This window comes from Hordeum vulgare, chromosome 7H (assembly GCF_904849725.1).
Source record: "Hordeum vulgare subsp. vulgare chromosome 7H, MorexV3_pseudomolecules_assembly, whole genome shotgun sequence".
Taxonomy (NCBI): domain Eukaryota; kingdom Viridiplantae; phylum Streptophyta; class Magnoliopsida; order Poales; family Poaceae; genus Hordeum; species Hordeum vulgare.
The window spans coordinates 2,370,808-2,378,078 of record NC_058524.1 but is presented as its reverse complement, the minus strand read 5'-3'; the positions used below and the strand labels follow the sequence as shown (position 1 = coordinate 2,378,078).

Here is a 7,271-nt window from a genome sequence, read left to right as displayed (position 1 = left end):
TATTATAAATGAGGAGTTGTGAATACACGATGATCATTTTTTATAAATACACAATGAATTGTCTTTCATGCAAGATGAACAATATTTAAATAAAACATGATTATTGTTAACATGATACAGGTGCGCCTCGCCCGACTCTCTCACGCCACGCCTGCCAAGGACGAGAGCCACGTCGCCGCCGACCTCCGCGGCGGCCGCGCTCGCCAAGATGCCCGCCGTGTACGGGCCCTCCACGCCAACGTCCTGCTGGCCGATCTCAACGCTCCCGTCAGGCTGCGTCACATGCATTGTTGCTCCCGTCAGGCTGCTGAAACCTGCGAGATGAAGGAGGCTTTGATGGCCCCGTCCACATATTATTCACACCTACTTGTTATGTTTTTTATTTAACCCTTGTCAGAGGCCTTGATTACTACTCGTCCGTTTAAGTTTTTTTAAAAGTTTCACTAACGTGCTACATACAGATGACATACTTTAGAACGTAGATTCACTCATTTTGCTCTGTATGTATTAGTAAAATTTATAAAAAAGACTTATATTTAGGAACAGATGGAGTATACTGGTCTGAGTGTGATATAGTATGAAGCTGTGTTCTTCAAGGGTGCCTGCCACACAGGTTGGAGTTTCTTATTATTCACATATTTCCGCGTTAGCTTTTCTATAGTATTTACTACTCACATTGATGTATCTCATAGTTTTAAATAGCCGGCTATAGCCTTTTCAGCAGGCTTCCGCTAAATGATATCATGTACAAATAAGCCGCCTATAGCTCGCTATAGCTGATTTAGAGGCCCTCCGCTATTTATAACATAGATTTATCCTGAAATCTAACCTTTTCTTTATCATCTCAAACCGTACCCCAAATCATCTTTCTAATCTCCAACACAGGTAAGAGACACTTTCATTACATTCATCTTGTGCTAACTCATTTTTTTTTGCTACAGGTCGGGTCCATTGTGACCAATGTTTTAAAACGCGGGCTATGACATTTAGCGGCGGCTCGGCCAGAAGCTATGAAAGGCTATAGCGGAGCTATGCCTCATTTAGCGTTTCTCTTAAATCATGAAATATTAAAACAATAAGTATATAATCAGGCATCATATATGATATATTGCATATACTTTACATATACACATGTTCGTACATCAAAACGCGAGTACTAATCAGACATCCTGATTCAGTAACCAAGTTTGACATCCATGCATCATACATATCCTAAACAAGAACAAAAAATAATTCAGAAGTATGGTTTTGTATAGTGGCTTAACGGGCTAAATGACTCCAAATTTAATGCTATACCGGGAAATAGCGGGCTATTAGCGTCATTTTCAATTTAGCCCTAAAAATGCATAGCTTTAGCGGGAGAGCTCCCAAAGGCTATATCTAATATGATTGATTGTGACTGGTGGCCATTACATCGACAACCTTGTGGGTAGCATCGTTGCTGGCAAGAAAAGTCCCTGCTGTTGGCGTCAGCCTTGGAATCGAAGGAGTCTTCACGGTCATGCAGGAGAAAAAGAAGAATCAGGTACTAACTAAATTCCTTCAGAGAAGATGTACAAATACTGAGACAGATATATACTTACAATGCTGGTCTTTAATATTTATTTCACGGTTATTTTCTCCAAGTAGGAGGAATTTTTAGTTTTTTTAATTTGGTAGTTAATTGACAAACACTAACTACAAAGCAACATTTAATCTTTTACTTTATGACCAATCAAAATGTTACTCCATGTCTTTGTGCAATTTGTTCTCTCTCCTGTCTCTCATGTTTCAATGTGTTGGTGGATATATTTTTTTCATCTATCTTTGTATCCAGATGTTTCAATGGAAGGCACACGTGGAGAGGTGGAGGCCCCCTTCAGTGTTTCACTGGGCGCCATTGGACCCATTCTTAACAAGCTCGACATGATGCTAGGTCCTCAAGGATGCAAGCTGCCCAAGGGGCTCCATGACAGATTTCACCTGCTAAAAGATAATGTTGAAGAAATAAGTGCATACCTTGAAGATCTGTTAGAGGTGGAGGACCCTCCCATGGCGGTGAAGTGTTGGATGAAAGAGGCACAAGAGTTATCCTATGACATCCTTGATTATATTGACAGCCGTGTATCCCTTGAGCTTCTGGAATGCAGATCTGTCCGCAAGATGGGTCTTATTAAGATTGCCAAGAAGCTCAAGTGGCAGAAACAAATTGAGTATGCAACTCCTCATGTGCCAGAACATGTTATCCCCAAAACCATTTGTGTTGATGTCATTCGTGCTCCCAGGAGGCTCAAGTGGTACCAGCAGATGATTGAAAAGGTATCAGAATTCAGGATCTATGCCCTGGAGGCTATTCAACGGTATGAGAGGTACCAAGTCCTTTGTTGTAGTACCTCGACGGCATGTAGATTTTCTGCCATTGGGCCTTTAATGCCAATGCCTCCACCGCCTTGTGAGAAAACTTGTTCTGGCCTAGTAATTGATGGTCGGATGAGCAAGCTTATCAACTCACAGCTGGCTAATGATGAGAATGAGCAGCTCAAGGTGGTGTCTATTCATGGATCTGGATGTCTTGGTAAAACAATGCTTGCCAAAGTGTTGTATAATAAAATTGGGAGAAAATTCGATTGCCGAGCTTTCATCCAGGTGTCCAAAAAGCCTGATATAAAGAAGCTTTTGAATGACATGCTATCACAAATCCATAGGAAGCAGCCCCAAGCAAGCCAAAAGGCTTCTGATGAACTTCGCATAACTGCTGACAATATCAGGAATTATCTACATGGGAAGAGGTACTTATTTTCCTCATGAAAATAGTATGTACTAGTTGTATCCATGAATGTCCAGAATCACAAGTATTACGTAAATTCCTTATAGGTTCCTACTTTGTTTTTCACAAAAAATAAGGCATGATGATGTTATTCAGACAAGCTTTACAGTGAGCTAGAAAAGAATTTACTTATTTTCCACATGGTCTAGAATCGCATGTACTACATTAAATCGCTACAGGTTGATCTGTTGTTTTTTTCAAAAAAAAAAAAAGGCATGATGATATATAGTCAATTTCTGAAAAGATGTTTTTCAGACAAGCTTTACAGTGAGCTAGCAAATGATGCTGGCAGTAACATTTAATTTCAGGCTGGTACCATAAATCCATGCATTTTTTGGTACCATATAAATCCGTGCATGGACTAAATACTCATTCTTTTCTAGCTTATCTCAGTGCTGTTGCCATTTGCCTGGCACATAGATGTGACATGTGTGGACTTTCTTGGCGTGCAGGTATCTAATTATTGTTGATGATTTATGGGATACATCGGCATGGGACGTTATTAATCAGGTTTTCCCCAAGGGTAGTCAAGGTAGCAGAATAATAACAACTACACAGATTGAAGATGTTGCATTAGCATGTAGCTGCGATCACCCAGAACAAGTTTTTGAGATGAAACCTTTGGATGATGGTCACTCAAGGAAGCTATTCTTTGGCAGGATTTTTGGCTCTGAAAGTGACTGTCCTGAAGAATTCAAACTAATTTCGAGCCAACTTGTAGAAATATGTGCTGGATTGCCACTAGCGACCATCAGCATAGCAAGTCTTTTAGCAAACCAGCCTTCTGTATCAGTGGATTTATTGACACACATACATGATTCATTAGTGTCTTGTTTGTCATCAAATTCAACTTCAGAAAGAACGAGACATGTACTGAACCTCAGCTACAACAACCTTCCTCATTACCTCAAGACATGCTTGCTCTATTTTAGTATGTATCCAGTGGGATCCATAATCTTCAAACTTGACCTGGCCAGGCAATGGGTGGCCGAAGGGTTTATTGCTGCAAGTGAAGGGCAAGACACAGAGGAAGTTGCAGGAATGTATTTCGATGAACTTGTTGATAGAAGATTCAGCCAACCTGTGTCTATCAACTTCAACAATGAGGTGGTGTCCTGCACAGTTCATGCCGTGGTGCATGATCTTATTGTACACAAGTCTGCTGAAAAGAATTTCCTTGTGGTAGTAGATTGCAATCGAAAAAATTTGACGCTTTCTCATAAGGTCCGTCGACTATCTCTGCAACTTGGTGATGCAAAATGTGCCAAGATACCAGCAAACATCAGAAAGTCACAAGTACGGTCACTTGGATTTTTTGGATTGGCAGAGTGCATGCCTTGTATTGGAGAGTTCAAGCTTGTTCGTGTTCTCAACCTTCAGCTATCCGGTCTTCGTCATGGTAACAAAGACCTGTCCATAGACCTCTCTAGAGTATCAGAACTGTTCCATCTGAGATATCTGAAGATTGCTTGTGATGTCTGCATAAAACTTCCGAAGCGGATGAGAGGGCTGCAGTGTTTGGAAACACTGGATGTTATGGATACACCAAGAGGCACTTATGTTCCATGGGACATTATATATCTCCCACGCTTGTTGCACCTCAGTCTTCCTCCTGACACAAATTTGCTGGATTGGTCTGTCGACGATGAGATGAGCCTTTGCAGGCCGAACCACCTGCAGGATCTTTGCATTTCGACACCGCCTTCTTCAGATTCCGACCAACTGGAGAGAAGCATGTATGCTCTGGGTTATTTAATGTATGAACATGACAGCCTGAAAACTGTAAAACTGGTGACTTGCGGGTCCTCGGTTAGCTATGGTGACGCTTCAAGAGCAAGAGTTGGCTGGATTTTAAATAAACCTACCCACCATATCCAGAGATCTGAGGTCTCACCACACAGCCCCGTCGTATTTTGCCAAATGCATAGGTGGAGGATCCAACTTGGCAACCTGTGCATTCTGAAGATTGCATTGAGTGAACTGTCGGTACATAATGTTGATATTCTTAGAGGGTTGACTGCCCTCACTGCCCTGTCGTTGTATGTGGAGAAGTCACCTAATGTTAAGATAATATTTGGCACGGGTGCTGGATTCACAGCTCTCAAGTACTTGAAGCTGAGGTTCATGATTGGAATAGCCTGGCTAAGATTTGAGGCGGACGCAATGCCTAATCTCTGGAAGCTCAGGCTTGTTTTCGACGCCATCCCTCAAATGGACCAACGACTTGAACTTTATTCGGTGTGTGACCAGTGGAGACAATATCGACATGGTAATGCATTAATCAGCATCGAGCATATGACGGGCCTTAGAGAGGTCTCCGCTAAATTTGGGGGTGCGGCTGCTGATCTGCAGTATGTCTCCAGGACCGGTATAGTTAGCAATCATCTGAGCAATCCTATAATCGAGGTGAAATTAGTGGATTCCGGTTCCCATGGCGATAAAAGGTAGTACTTTTGTTGCTGTTGAGTTATTCAATTAAACCTTATTTGAGTATTCATGCTCTAAATGGTTGTTGTAACCTGCAGGATATCACCAGAGTCCTCTTCGCGCCTGAATCCTGCAGGTATGCTTTTCAGTTGTAATTGAGACGTTTCGTCATGAGGTGATAAATTACTCGTAGAAATTAGTAAGACATGGATGAAGTGTTGGCTTTTGGCAGGTGTAGAGGAGGGTGGAAAGGAGCAGGCTGTGGTCTCGTGGAGCAATACCATTGATGTGATAGGTCGGGAACTCTTCTTCCGTTGCCTGCACCTTGTGCCCAGGCGGGACTACGGCACCATCGCCTCCCTCAACCGTGAATTCAATTCGGTGGTTCGCGACGGGGACATCTACCGCCTGCGTCGCAAGAATGGGGTGGCGGAGCACTGGCTCTACCTCTCTTGCGGTAACGATTTTCTGGATTGGGACGCTTATGACCCGTCCACTGGGCGCTGGATCCAAGTGCCCAAGATGCCACCGGCTGGAAGCTCCTTCTGGGACGCGCTCGCTGTCGGAACCGAGCTGCTGGTGTTTGGGGCCTGCGGAGGGGCTACCTTGAGATATAGCATCCTTACCAATTCATGGACAGGGCTGGCTGACGCTGATGCGATCAACACCCCGCGGTACCAATTTGGGTCAGCGAGTGTCGGTGAAAAGGCGTATGTCGCAGGAGGCTTTGATTCTTCTTTTATTAATGTATTGAGCTCGGCAGAGATGTATGACTCGGAGACATACACCCCTTCCCAGCATGCATAGGGCCAGGTACAGATGCTCTGGCGCCTTCATGGACGGCAAGTTCTATGTCATCGGTGGTCTTAGCAGTACCAGTAGCGACGAGGTGTTGACTTGCGGTGAGGAGTATGACTTGAACCTGCGGTCATGGAGAGTCATCGACAACATGTCTCTGGGGCTCAGCCAGACAGTCCTGGGAGCTCCTCCGCACCTTGCAGTTGTCAACAACGAGCTTTATGCCGCTGATTACAGTGAGAATAATGATTTGAAGCAGTATGATAAGCTGGACAACAAGTGGACCACTCTTGGGAAATTGCCTGTACAGACTAAGAACAATTTGTGTGGTTGGGGCAAGGACATGGGTGTCCGAGCGTGTGGTGACCGGCTGATTGTCATTGGGCCTCCAAACAATTCTATTGATGAAAAGGTGGTTGAGCTTCATTCATGGACCCCGGATGGGCAACCGCCTGTGTGGAATTTGGTTGCCACAAGGCCATACGAGGGCGGCCAGATTCTGTGCGCCGTGATGGCTTGCTGAGTAAAGGTTGGATGCATGCATGCAAGATATGAGTAGGTTACTTACCGTACTACTCGCTTTGTATAATCTTCCAGTTTGCTCCATGATTGTCTCTATTTTTTCAGTCTGAATTTCCTGGGAGCGCTCTGCTGATGATACAAAAAGAGAAGACATGAATGAGTTGCAGAGAAACTGCCTGCAGAAACATACGAGTTTTAGTCACTAGCTGTTATTTCCAGTTGCAATTTGTGTACCAATAATGTTTTAATTAACACTTTTTATGGTGTTCTGATGATCTTCACCTCCATCACCCAACTCTATCTTTACAGTAAAACAAAACTGTCAAAGTCTCAGTTACTTTTGGAACATCGAATTCAGTCTCTAGCTTGCCCTCTTTTCTTGTTCAAGATTTTTCAAAATCTGAATAAAAAACAATTTGGACCCGACGATTTAATAGTAATTGCTTTGAAGGGACCCAACAATGCGCTCCTCTTGTATCTAGTAGAGTAGGTTTAATCATGCACTTAATTGTTACCAATACTCTCTTGTAATTATGTAATAATAATAAATGAAACGGTTTTTCCTTTTGTAATCGAAATCACAGATTATTTATACCTAGCCAACGCTCAAGCAGAGATTATATTATACTCGGTAATATTAAATCATATACTTCCTCCGTTCCTAAATATAAGTCTTTTTAAAGGTTTCATTAATGGACTGCATACGGATGTATATAGA

The 7,271-nt window shown here is 43.0% G+C and overlaps 1 pseudogene; it reads left to right on the top strand.

Annotated features, from left to right (window-relative positions):
• The first annotated feature begins 1,748 nt into the window (after nt 1–1,748).
• Nucleotides 1,749–6,554, top strand: LOC123412618 (annotated as a pseudogene).
• The last annotated feature ends 717 nt before the right edge of the window (nt 6,555–7,271 follow it).